This window comes from Capricornis sumatraensis, chromosome 13 (assembly GCF_032405125.1).
Source record: "Capricornis sumatraensis isolate serow.1 chromosome 13, serow.2, whole genome shotgun sequence".
Taxonomy (NCBI): domain Eukaryota; kingdom Metazoa; phylum Chordata; class Mammalia; order Artiodactyla; family Bovidae; genus Capricornis; species Capricornis sumatraensis.
Genome location: NC_091081.1, coordinates 78,631,161 through 78,645,536, shown reverse-complemented (window position 1 = coordinate 78,645,536; position 14,376 = coordinate 78,631,161). Strand labels below are relative to the sequence as shown.

Genomic DNA, 14,376 nt, shown 5'->3' with positions numbered 1-14,376 from the left:
CAGAGACGAACCATGAACGATGCGCTAAGCTACAAAGCAAAATAAAGGACTACCAACCAAAATCCGTTTCAATTTTTATTATGAATGTCCAAAGTGACAGCATACTGTGAAAGTGTTAGGTTCTCATTGATTAAATGTCAAGAGACCACAGATACAGCATTCCAAGCACTTTAATTTGTGACAGAGCCAAAACAAATAAAAGAATGATAAAAATATTCTTTTAAGTGTAAAGAGTGTTCATATTTCAAGTTTGTGGGTTTTTTCCAACCCCCCACCCCTTGCAGGTATTGTGAACTCTGATAATTTCCAAAACCCAGAACCTGGTCTGAATATTTGCAACAAACTTTTATAATCTCTGCCTGAATAAGAAGTGATTAAAAAACGTACTTATAAAGTATGTTTACAATGCAATGGGATGACGCCCTTCCTTCCTCTCTCCCTAGGCTTCTCCCCTACCACCAGGTACCTGCTGTTCATAAGATCAGGACACGAAAGCTGGGCTGAGATACCCGGAAGACTACATTGAACCTGGATTTTCTCAAAGCTGCATCTCTTTTCCTTTTTAATAGAAATTGAAGACGTTCAACGTTTGCGTGTCCAAGGAGATGACTAATAACGATGGATGAAAGCCACCAGTCAAGAACCACAGTTTTTGCACGTTGTGTTTAAGCAAAAAAGCCTTAGTTTACTACAGCTATGGTTCCAGTAATCTGTAGTTCCAACACAACATGACATTTTCTCCCTGAACAGCTTCCTTGCAATCTGTCCTTCTCATCACTGGTACAGGATGATGCTACAGCTGGAGTTTGTTGCCATTTATATTCCAAAAAACAAAAAAAATTCTGGTCCTGTGGAATTGCGTATTTCTTACAGATGCAATACTGTTCATCTGAGTGGATCCTCAAAAAGAACAATTATGGACTAGAAACTCATAGAGTTTGTGTTTAAAATTTATAAAATTAAACCTGCTCCAACAGGTAATACAGGGAGGCATGCTTGTAACCTCTGGATTCAATCAGAAACAATGTCTGAGAGCACAGAGCCTTCAATAGGTAACGGTGGGTTCCTTTTAACGCTTCCTTAAACAAGATCCGATGTGGTGCACATTGGAACTTTGAAGCACGTCTCATTTATGTCTACAAGGCCTGGGACACTGGAAGCTGCCAGGACTTCATTCATCATCTTGCCTGTTGACAAAAGGAACAATAACTGGTCATCACTGGTCAATGGAATAACTTTTTCTATTTTTTTTCCAAGATAATTCCTAAAGAAGAGATGGAGTGAATAAAACAGCAAATGTTTCAATGTTTGATGAATTTCTGTGCTCTAAAATGCCATGTCTTTCTCCAGTGGAGCAGGAAGAACCAGGGTGTTTAGCTCTCTCCGTGTGGGGGAATGGTTTAGGAGAGACCCCTGTCTCGGAGGTCAGTATGCCCAAGCGCCAGACGCGATTCTGCCAGTAACTAACAATGTCACCTGAACTTGCCGGGCCTTAGTTTCATCACACGTAGACTAAGAGGACTTCAGTGGATGAAGTCTAAGAAGAAAGCCACCACCTAACTTTTAGTGGGTCCATGTAGTCTTGCCCTCACAGGTCCTTAAACAGCAGAACCAGGTAGAACCATTTCAGTCTGTGGGAAATGGGTAGGCTTCAAAATATCTATGCCTGGGGTACCTACCATCTTGGTTTAGATTGCTGATGAGAACCCAATGAACTACCAGGGAATTTTTCAACATATATGTTAACATCTGCAGTCAATTAAAATCTTCCTAAATGGTGATGTGAGGGGTGTAAAATTCTGGAAATACACATTTCCACATCTTTTACTGTCTTAAAATCTAAGAAGTATCTTTTTTTGTGTGTGTGTGTATACCTATTGGTTTTCTTAAATTAAGAAACAGCTATGTAAAAGCTGAAAAATACATTAATAAATATAACAACATGGGTGCATTCTGTAAGAGCACAGTTGTTATTGTTGCAGTTGCTCAGTCTTGTCTGACTCTCGATGGCCCCATGGACTGTAACCTGCCAGGCTCCTCTGTCCATGGGATTTCCCAGCAAGAATACTGGAGAAGGACTCCCCTGGTGGCCCAGTGGTGGGGAATCCTTGCAATGTGGGGAATGCAGTTTCAATCCCTGTCCTAGGAAGGTTCCACATGCTGCAGGGCAATTAGGCCTAAGTGCCATCTCTAAGACTTGAAGCAGCTAAATAAATAAATATTAAAAAGAAAAAAAAAGAATACAAGAATACTGGACTGGGATCTTTCCAACCCAGGGATTGTCTCCTGTGTCTCCTACATTGGCAGGCAGGTTCTTTACCACTGAGCCACCAGGGAAGCTCAGAAGCATAGTATCTAACCTAAAATCCAACTAGTTGGACTAGTTAAGTAAATATGTCAAATAAGTTTGCAAAGATATCCACACTAGTGAGCAGACATGGGACCCTGACACAGAAAGTCTGACCCTAAAACTGATGCTTTTAACCACCATGCAAATCACCTTACCGCGCCTTGTTAAAACAATAGTGAATTGGGGCTGGAAAGTTTACTGTGTGGAAAGTTTCATAGCTGTCCTAGGTTCAACCAGAAATTAGGTTCAATATTTGGAAATTTAGGACTATTAGTAACAAAATGAAAAGCTTCAGTAATTGAAAAACTGTATTTAGCGATTTTGATTTGATCTTTGTGTCTCTGCGGCTGATAAAACTTAGATGATGCTGAAACAACTGTTTATATCATTTTATACTATTATAGTATGTCATTATTACATTATACATATATATGTCTATAAATATATTAAGGTATCATGGCATTATATGCATGACAAAAAAATAGCTCAATAATTTTTTTTTTCATCTTTCTACTGTGGCTTTGGCATAAGGGGAGATACAACTTTGTGAAATGTGCGAATGATTCACACAAAACTGGCATCAAGATATCATCTATTGGATTATTCCAAGTATTTTGCTAATGAGTTTATCCTTCAAACACTGACTTAAAAGCTACTCAAGAAAGAAAAATGACAATGAAAATAAGCTACAAGTTCTAAAGGGACAGAGCCATGTTCTTAAATCTGGGTAAGATTTGCCAGATTAACACATAGGGTTGTCGTCCGGAGCAAATCAGCATTTGGAGAATAAAAGGCACAGAGGCCCACAATGGGGAGCAAAAGGGAAAAAGACACAAAATTCCTCACATCGTCCAGCGTGGACCCATGAGAATGACCTACTAACACACGCACATACATCTACACAGACTAAATTTCTGGGTTTCTTTGTTGCCAAGTAAGATAAATAAATATTCCTGTCTTAACAAACGAACTTGAAGTAAACAAACAGTGAGTGAAATTTATTATAGTGTTCTGGCAAGTATTTTCACGACCGTGGATTTCTGGGATGTGTTAGCATAGATCCTAAGCGTCTGATAGAATCACTGCAGGAGCCTGTAACCCGATCCATCCGCTGATGAAGGTGGAGATGAAAAGGGAAACATCAAGGAAGACTACAGAGACCAGACGATGGCCACGCAGCTCACGTCTGGAGAGCGCTGTAGCTTTCAAAGCCGCTCCACAGGGTGGGGAGCCCTGCTGACACAAGAGGTGGCTACGGTTTGAGGGCCAGGGACCTGCTTGGCTTAACACGGGTATGTGAGTCACCAGGTCACTGGGTAGAAGGAGGACCAGCCCTTTCTCCTCCCCGTGCCGCCTCTGGCTGGTAACGCTGATATCGATGGATGCACTACTTACTATCACTCATCTCTTCTGCTCCTACAATTACGGCTCATAGACTGTCTCATAAACAACACCCTACAAACTAGATCTAAGCGCCTCCACAAAGCAGCTGGTTGGGAGAAGTGCGTTGCCCAGTGTCGTTTACAAAGCAGCCAGCAAACAGCAGAGCCAGAACTCAGAGCCTTGGCATCTGTGTTCCCCAGTTCCCGCTCATTTCCCGGCCACACCGCTGCGGTGCCCGCTGGACCACTGGGCAGAAGTGTCTACGTGTGCGATACAGCCCCATTTTTACGTGTCGAATCCAAAACGAGCTCCTGCATCTAAAACCTAGTCACATCGACAGACACCGGCCACTCCAGAGATCAACCACCAAGAGACACTGTGGGCAGGAGGGCTTACTCCAAACTCCTTAAATAGAGAGTTTCTGTGAAGTGCATTCTTGCTCGTTCGGGGATCACTCTTTACAGTTATCAGTGGGCTGCATGATCGCCCTTAACTCTTGGCTATAATTTCATAGAGTAGGAGGCTAAGCACCGTAGTTTTCAATGAGAATATGGTGCAAAGATTTTTTATTTTTATTTTTTTAGTAAACTGAGAGACCGCAGTGCCTGGAGGTGTAAGTTATACCTGTAAAAGTCCTAGTAGTGTTAGCCACTCAGTCGTGTCCAACTCTTTGTGACTCCACGGACTGTAGCCCACCAGGGTCCTCTGTCCATGGGATTCTCCAGGCAAGAGAACTGGAGTGGGTTGCCATTTCCTCCTCCAGGGTATCTTCCCAACCCAGGGATCGAACCAGGGTCTCCTACATTGCAGGCAGATTCTTTACCATCTGAGCTTCTGTAGCTCAAGCTGCCATAAATGACGTATTTGCTGCAACTGTCCTTAATTTTGAAATGCAGTCTTTTATAAACCGGGCACAATGAAGGTGAGCTGACTGGGAGGCCACCCTCACCCAGCAGGAACTCACTGGGGGTCCATGGGTTCCAGGTCACTCACATAGGCAAATGAGGTCTTGCCTATGTGAGTCCAGGTCTTGGATATGTGAGTTCAAGTCCAGGTCTCAATCTGTGCAAACAGCTTGGCAAACTCATTAATGCCATGATGCATACTAGCAAATGAGGTTCAAGGAGGTGAAATAACCTCGCAAAGACGACACAGCTACATAGTGGCCGAGACTGACTTTCAAGTTACGTGGGCGTTGCCCCCAATTACCTGCCTTTCCACTCCCCTCCCAATTACCTGCCTTTCCACTCATACCTCATACAGGCTGCATCCCCCACATACCTGAGCTCCACACAGTGAATGGCCACCCCGTACCAGGGCCCGTGGGTCATGAGGCTGCCAAGGGACCAGCCCTGCAGGGAGGCCCAGGGCTCCCAAAGCAGCCACGCCCTTTCTTACTCATGGAAACCCGGCTCTGGAACTAGGGGCCAAGCTTCCATGAATGCAGGGCCGCAGAATGATGGTCGGGGGCGGCGGGGGGCGAGGGGGGAAGGACAAGCAGGAATGACCACAGGTGGGCCAACGGCACAGAGAAACAGGAATTAGGTCAACTTCAGTGTCGAGGCTTCTGTTCTATTTCCCATTTTTTCCTCCTTAAGTAAATGTGATCTGTGCTGCTAGTGGTGAAGAACCCACCTGCCAATGAAGGAGACTTTAAGAGATGCCAGTTGGATCCCCGGGTTGGGAAGATCCCCTGGAGAAGGAAATGGCAACCCAATCCAGTGTTCTTGCCTAGAGAATCTCATGGACAGAGGAGCCTGGCGGGCTGCAGCCTATAGGATTACAAGAGTTGGACACGACTGAAGTGACTTAGCACACAGGATTCCAAATGCCCTATTAACAGCAACAAGTCACTTCTCCATAAATTACAGTTGAGAAACAGCATCTATAACAGAGGCTCTGAGACCTTCATTTCTTCCCCCAGTAAAGCTCTCATCAGAGCAGCTCAGTGATCAGCCAAGCTGGCGCACTGGAATCCACCGTCCTGTCTGCTGTTCTCCCCAAGAGGAGGAGGCACGTGATTGTGAAACCAGGGGGCAGAAAACCTACCCAGGAAGTGCTGTCCTGGCACTGATGCTCATGGCTTAACCACCAGTGGGCTAAATAAGGAGGCAATGGGGCAATACCAAGAAAACCAGGCCCTTTGAAAAGACTCTCAGATCCAGGCCTCAGCCAGCCGGCCCTGCCACGCCGAAGGGAAGGTGCCAGAGTTATTCAGGGATGCCAGGCCCCCATCTGCCTCGTCCAGCTGATGCACTTGGTCAGCCCATATGGGAGCAGGATGGCTGGCACAGATCTAAAAGGAGCAGTGTGTGCAGACATGTTCTAACATAATTTGCTAAATGTTTTATTGTTCTGTAGTTAAAAACCTACTAAAAATGTGTGGAGCTGCACACGTTCTACTCGGTTAGAACAGTATGAAGTCAGGGCTTCCCAAGAACCAAGCATAAGAATAATTAAAATAAAAGATAAATAAAACGACTTCTGATTAGAGAAGTTCATTCCTACGACGGGGGATATGCAGGGCTCCTCTCTTAAACTGAGGTCACGTTTTGCTTCATGTGTCATGCCCACACATGTTCCATGCATACAAATTTTTTGGATTCCCCAAAGAAGCTTCTTAATGCCAATGTGATGGAAAGAAGGATCATATATATCATATTAGCGCTAAAACAGACCCCGGGAAAGGCAGGGCACAAAATTCTTGAACATTAGAAATCTGAAGTGCAGGGGTTTCACACTGGCCCACGGGCACACAAAGGCTGGGAATCCAGACAATGCTCAGATTTCCTGTCCTTCCATACCCTGTGTACCCACAATGTCTGTCATTCATTTAAATCAAGTCTCTCAGATTCTAAATCCTGAAAAACTGGGCCACTTGGCATGGATGACTCAAATATAACACAGACTTTTGAATGATCCAAATATAACAGAGACTTCTGCACCATCACAGATGGACTGAGCTGTTGTAAACAGTGCTGAAATCCAACTTCCTGGGAGCTGGGGGGGTCCCCGGGCCCAGGGTCTGGCAGAACCCTCCAGGGAGCTCATTTATGGCAAGGCGGCTCAGAATTCTGGTTTAAAGTGTGCCCTTTGGAACCTGACACTTGGCCTGGAAGCTCTGAAGCTGCTCTCCACTGAATATGCGATCCTTGGGCAAGTTCCTTAGCTACTGAGAGTTTCAACTGTAAAATGGAGATTCCTGCCCACCAGCCAGGCTAACCATGGGGACGGCATGTGGGACTGCATTGGAAGTGTCCATCGCAGAGGAGGCAGGAAGGGCAGGCAGTCTCCCTTCTGCCAGCCACGTTCTCAGGGAACCGCGGGGACACAAGTAGAGAGCAGAGATGTTCGCCGACGCTCAGGCACTGGGAACCAGGCTGCCGTCTGCCATCCCCTCTGTGTGGCATGTCTTCACTCTTCTCCACCTGACGGTGCTTAGGCAGCCATCGCAAACACTCTACCTGACGGCTGCCTCCCTGGAAGGTTCTCCATCGGCCGAGGCCCTCAGGTCCACAACCCTGGCAGAGCCTTGGTCTAATCATCGTCTTCTCCCTCCTTGTCTGCACTATGAGCACCTCTGTGATTGAATGAAAAAGTGAATGAAAGAGGCCTGCTCCCTTTCGCCTTGCTCGTGGAGGCAGCAGTGGTTCTGCACATGCTCCGTGCTACTCTGGCCATGACAAAGTCAGGACCTTTCCCTTCTCCACCTGCTCCCATCAGCCAAACTGTTAATTAGCCTCCTTTTTCCTCCACCTCCCAATGTTCTCCCCACCACACCTTTCTCTCTCCGTGGGCCACTCCTACCCAGAGAATCACCACAAGCCAACAAGGAATCGGCACGTATACTACTTCACTTAGCTGTCTGGCAGAAACGAATACAACACTGTAAAGCTACTATACTCCAGTAAAAATTAATTAAAAGCAACAAGGAATCAAGACTTCTATACATTTCAAGTCAAAGCTGATGCCCTTGCTGAGCTACAAGAAAAAGAAAAACAAATTCTGTTAACAACTCACATGTGACAAGTCTGTGCTTTGACCCCCTGAGCTTTGGGACAGCGGGTAGGAGAGACAACAAGCAGAGGAAGGAGAAAGAGGAAAAGAGAGGGCCATCAAAGGTACTCGTGCACTGCAGGGTGTGTGGGCTCCGGGTGAGCAGGGCCAAGGCCTTTCTTTGCTGCTGTTAAATCTCGACTCCTCGGCTCGGGGCTTCTCAATGGACGTTCAACACTGAATGAAGGGCTGCATGAACATAAGGGAAAGAAGTCCACACAGTCATCCTGGAAGCATAATGTCTACCAGCTAAACCTTTAATTATTCTAGACAACTTATATAAAACCGTCCTATGACATTCATTCCGTTGCCAGTGGAATCAGCTCAACTGCTTGGAAGCCCGTAGGCTGGGGGCTGACGATAAATGCTTATGAATTTTACACAACAGCTTGCTCAACACGTCGCTCCTGCTGGCTTAAAGGTTAAAAGGTTTTGACATTTTTTCCCCCAAGAAGAGATACTGTGAGATTAATGAGCAGCAGGTCACATGATGCAACCGCCCTCATTGTTAACTTTTTCATCGTCAAACTAGTAGGATGTATTCTTCCCTTCCCCCAGTCCAGAGCAAAAACTATTGACATGTATGTATCTACTAGTAAAATTGAACCCATCAGATAAAAAATTTTACTAATTGAAAAAGTTAATTTTAAAAGACTTTCAACATTTTTTTACCAATATGCCAGCTTTATGTATAACGTATGCTCCAGAAAGATGGGACCTTAATTACATCTTATTTTTAGAGTACTGGAAGAAGCTGCTGTTCAAAGAAATCCTCCTGTTCATCTTTTATAGGGCAAAGGAACTTTTGAAAAGTGAACAATCATCCATTTTAGAAATTTTCAAGTTTCACATATCCAGTTTGCTTGAGGTAAATTCAATCTGGTGCCCTCAGCTGTCTGACAATTGGACAGACTAGATGGCCACCCAGTTGAGCAGATGCTTTTCTTCTTTGTTTTAATTTGCAAACTGGATTAGTGGAAGCGAATTGACGTGACTTAGTCAACGACATGATGAGCCCCTCACTTTCCTTGGATGCCAGAACATACAAACCCAGGAAAGGTGGCCATGGAGATTCTCAGGACAGGAACACCCAACTCCCAGCCCCAAGGCTGAAGGGGAGAGGCAGCTGAAAAAAGCACGCCCGGGACCCCACCTGGCCTCCTACACAGGCTGACCCTCTGAGTGGGCTCAGCTGCCCTCCTTGAGGTCTTTACTTTGCATGCATGCATATGCTTTATCTGGAGAAGGCAATGGCTACCCACTCCAGCACTCTTGCCTGGAAAATCCCACAGACGGAGGAGCCTGGTAGGCTACAGTCCATGGGGTTGGACAGAGTCAGACATGACTGAGTGACTTCACTTCACTTTCTATATGCTTTATCTCCTTACCCAGAATCAACATTTAAAATCAGGAATTGGCTGTTTCAAAGCATCACCAGGAAAAGTGAAATAAAATTAAAGAAAGAGGAAAAGACTTTTACTCCTCATGTGCATTTGGAGGGGCATAACTAGAAACCCGCCTGCAGGAGGGCATGGCAACCCACTCCAGTATTCTTGCCTGGAGAATCCCATGGACGGAAGAACCTGGTGGGCTGCAGTCCACAGGGTCGCAATGAGTCAGACATGACTGAAGCGACTTAGCATGCACGCACTTAACTAGAAACTGGGGCTTCCCTAATGGCTCAGCAGTGAAGAATTCACCTGCCAATGCAGGAGATACGGGTTTGATCCCTGGGTTGGGAAATCCTCCTGGAGAAGGAAATAGCTACCCACTCCAGTATTCTTGCCTGGAGAATCCCATGGACAGAGGTGCTTGGTGGGCTACAGTCCTTGGGGTCACAAAGAGTCGGACACAACTTAGCAACTAAACAACAACTAGAAACTGCCTTCATGCCTATTTTGATAGTTTATCTCAGTTACATCCGTCTGTTTTCATTTCAATCTCTCTCACGAGCTCTTAAAATGATTAAGACAGGAAGTGGGGCTCCACAGCCACAGAGGAGGCAGGAAAGGCAACCAAGCGGGTCACATTACACTTCAACCCCCAGAGCAGAGAGGACCCACTGAGACCCCCACCAGCTAGTCCACACCCAATCCACACCAACCTGGGCCTGGGGTCCCCTCAGTGTCTCAAGTCATGATTCTGAGGCTAGGGAGAGACACGACACTTGAACTGCATGTTGGTTTTTTTGGTTTGTTTGTAACAGAATAGCAGTTTCCAGGAAGGCACAGTGTCTTATTTTAACAAGCTCACAGAGATTTTCAAACATGACCCAAGATAATGAGCCACTAATAGACATTCTTTGTCTACAAACACAGCATGGTCTCAGGAGCATTTGTGTTGGCCTGGGCAGATCTGAAAGCACACGAGAAGGGAGGTGATTGTTTTTGAAAGCTGCATGGCTTTCCATAATCATACTCAGGAGTCCAGGATCTGGGATAAGGACATCCCTTGACCTGCAGTGCTTGAGAGCTGACGTGTACCCCACCAGAGACCCCTCGTGTGCTCATCAGGGGGTGTGACATGGACACTCTCAGGACACGTCTCACAATATGGGACCCATGGCACCTACACTCCATCCAGTTGTCCAGAGTCCTGGGCCTTTTCACAGAAGACCTCAGACATTGGTGATGGCCCATTTCGGCAAAGCCCCCAAATTACAAGTCTCATGATCGTATATAATTTACCCCTAAGGCAGGTATATAGTGACAAGTAGATAAACGCTGAACGGGGAAACAGTGACTGCAGTCCCCAGAGCCTACTCACCACCTGAGGCACATGGCCACCCACCTGCCTTGCGGTCAAGGCTGCTCACACCTGTGTCTTAGCAAAACAACAGATTATAACAGGCTATAAGTCGGCCTGGAACAGCCAAAACCAGACACGTTAGAGCCAAGGAATCCCGGAGTTAGCCTGTAACTCATCTCCATGAGAGTCCGTCGAGTGAGATAGACTATTGGGAACCAGTACCAGTAGAAAACTGAAGAGAACTCAGGTTTTCCCCATCCCCGAGGGGGACCCTGCAGACCTCTGCCCCATGGACAGAGTCTGCAAAGACACAGACCTAACGTATACAGCTTTTGTGTGGAAAGCCTTGTGCTGAAATGATTTTAAGCACTACCAATGAGTCAAGCTAAATGAGGGGTGCTCCAGATACCACCTCTTCTGGATCCACATGAGAACTCCCTGGAAAGAAACTCCCTACAGTGAACCCCACTTCCTATCAACTCAGGGGCCATCTTCCTGATTGATGTCTAAAGCCCTTCGAGATTTCTTAAGATCTTTGAAGAGCCAGATTCTTGTCAACATCAAGCATCACATTTTGGGAAACTGAAATGTTGCCCTGGGAACGGATCCCTTCCTGCAATTATAATGGGTGTTGAAGGAAAGCTTGATCTGCACTACAAATAATAATTCAAGATGAAATAACCTCTTCCATCCAGTGTTAGTCATAATACAAATATCAGGGTTCACACAAGCTGATCCTAAATCACCTCTTTCTCTTTAAGCATCACCCTCCTTTCCCCCAATCACACATAAACTGAGAAAGCAGTCACTGAAAACTTCCAAGTTGTAGGCACATTTATCATTTGTATACAATGGGTAAAGGAACTATGAAAGTAAATGAACCCTTGTGGCCTCCGAGGAACAACGGCCCTTAGCCAGCCCTGTTGACAATGATGGATACAAAGCAGAGTACACCTGATTGAAAGTTAGGATAGGGCTCAGTGTTCTTCGCCTAAGTGGCTCGGCTGGGAGACAGAAGAACTAAAAACCAAACTCTAACAGGTCCCAGGACAATCTGAGCAGAGTCCTGACTACCGACTATTTATAAGAAAGTATTACACAACAAGAAAATGATGTCCATTTTGAGACGGCCAATTTCATGAGATTGCAATTCAGTTGTCTCGTTACATCTTCAAAAGAAATTACTATTTATTTTCAAACGACTTGCCACAAAACACACACATCTAAACACCTGCATCCTCTCTGGCAATTTCTGAGAAAATATTCCTGCCTCTTTGGAACAACCTTGCCCGAATTAGTTATTCTTTTCCTTCAATGACTGCTTGAACTTGGCAAGCCTTCGTAAACCCTGGCAAGGGAGCCAAGCTGGGTTTGGAAACCCTTCCCATGGCAGTGAGGAGGCGAGGAAATGCGGGTCTGTGTCACCTGCGCCCAGGGCCCAGGCTTCCCAGGTGGCTCGGTGGTAAAGAACCCACCTGCCAACGCAGGAGACACAAGAGACACAGGTTCGATCCCTAGGTTGGGAGGATCCCCTGGAGAAGGAAAGGGCAACCCGCTTTGCCTGGGAGATCCCACGGACAGAGGAGCCTCAAGGGCTACAGTCCATGGGGTCGCAAAAGTCAGATACGCTGAGCACGCAGGCATATGTCAGGTGTGAGGTGGGGGCTGGACTGTGGTCCTTCTCTTGACCTCCAGCAGCTGCCATGGATCTAACGATCAGCTCCTAGAGACCGTCAGCTCCTAGAGACCATCAGCTCCTCAGCTCGTGTTGCTACGGTGAGGTGGAGCCCACCCTTAATGAGTCCAGTCTCTTCCCTGGGATGTTTCCTCCATAGAGAACTGCATTTCAACCCAACAAGGGACTGTGTGGTAGCTAATGCTTTAAGTACAGGTCAAGTGCCAGGAACTTCTGCCGGGCTGTCAGATGATCCCAGCCTGATAAAGCCTTTCTCTGCACTGATGACCCACGGTTGAGTTTGTGATGCCAGTGAAGCACATGTAAGCCAATCATCTGGAGAAGATTTGCTTGCCAAAAATTTTGTCAAAATTACTGGCTTTCCTTCTTTCTGGAACTAGGACAAATTTCGATTTTTTTTTTTTTTTAATTTCTGTAATTCACTCCTCGGAACGTCTCCGAGGATGCTTAACAGGATGTCACTCTAAGTAGCTAGACTTACACTAACACATCAGAACAGGGTCACGACACGGGACAAGGACGTAAAACCAGGACGTCCCAGGTAACACAATGGGCGTTCACAACGCCAATTTCATTTGCCTTATACTCAAAGTAACCACGCTTCAGGGATCTCAACATTGCTAACGATAGGGGCTTCCCTGGTGGCTCAGTGGTGAAGAATCCGCTTGCCAGGGCAGGAGACACGGGTTTGATTCCGCATCTGGGAAGACCCCACATGCCTCGGAGCAACCGAGCCCATGCACCGCAACTACTGAAGCCGGTGAGCCCTAGTCTGTGCTCTGCAACAACAGAAGTCACCACAACAAAGAGTAACCCCTGCTTGCTGCAACTAGAGAAAGCCCCATGTAGCAATGGAGACCCAGCACAGCCAAAGATAAATGAATTACAAAAACAGTGCTAATGATAGATACTTAAAGGACCCAAATAAATATGTCTGTCCACTTATTTCTTTAGAAGAAGAAATGAAGCTGAGCGACATTTTGCTAGTTTGTGGTAGTATATTAGAGGTTTTTCTTATTTTTTTTAAAATTCACATCAATACTCGATTACATTCTGAAAAACTACTTTAAATTACATTTAAAAACTATCCCAATGGGCACTAAGGCATATTCTTTGTTTTTGGTTTATTTCAACTGTGCCTCGGGCCGCTGATAAATCTCTGCTGTTTCTTAAATTACTCAGGCAATTTTTACAGCTAAGTAACAAGTGAACATTTGGTGGAAACTATAAACTGAGAAAAGATATTATTGTTTCTCATTTATGTGGCCCTCTGTGTTTTCAAAAAGCTTTTCATTCAGCTACTTCAATGGCCCTGCCAGTGGGGTTTGACGGAGTCCTATTTTGTCTTGTTACATGTAAAAAGGAAGCTGTCGACTCAGTATCAAGGACATCCATCCTAGCACTTAGATGGGCTTTTACTGAGGCATCTCTCACTCTTCAGAAAGGTCCTCTTTGAGTCCAAGATTTTTTTTTTCCTTTCAAAGAAAATAAACTCCTCAATCTTCTTTTTTAACATGAAATTCTAGCCCACTCATCCTTAACCTCACAGTAAATCTGTAGTCAACTAAGAGAGGTATCTACGTCATTTCTTAGCTGGAGTTACAATAATTAAGTCCAAATCTGCAAGTTACTTGTTTTAAACAATAAATCAGAAAGGACTCAAAGTTATGCCTACTAACAGTCCTTATCATTTATATTCAATAAGATTTTTAGAGTGGGGGGCAGAGAGGAGAAGTTGGTGGGAGTGGGTTGCATACATGAGTATCACTCTTCATGCATATTTCAGTCAAAGAAGGGTTCTGAACGAATCACGGCTCCATCATCGGTGCTCCATCACCAGGGGCAAGCTGACACTAGAGACGATTCCTTTTAGGAAAACTGTAAAGAATACGGAAACAGCCTGACTTACGGCAAATCAATACATATCAGGGAATGAGGGGGTAGGGTTGTTAAATGGAGCAAATGAAAATACACAAGAAGTAGTGTTCAGTATACGTACATCCGCAATATTTCACAGGATGTATTTATACTAAAATCTCATGTGTCCCCCAAATTCAGTTTCACTGGGCATCCTGTGTCTTATCTAGCATCCTACCAGGGAGTGAAGTGAGGGTGGGGACCTCAGAGACGCTGAGCTGACATA

The 14,376-nt window shown here is 45.5% G+C and overlaps 1 protein-coding gene across 1 annotated transcript in view; it reads right to left on the bottom strand.

Annotated features, from left to right (window-relative positions):
* Positions 1-756: 756 nt before the first annotated feature.
* Positions 757-14,376, bottom strand: part of SCAF8 (SR-related CTD associated factor 8) — a 151,612-nt gene continuing 137,992 nt past the window's right edge. Inside the window, exon 22 of the mRNA XM_068985394.1 lies at positions 757-1,187. The gene's annotated coding sequence lies outside the window, so the exon portion shown is untranslated. The remainder of the gene's footprint in view (positions 1,188-14,376) is intronic.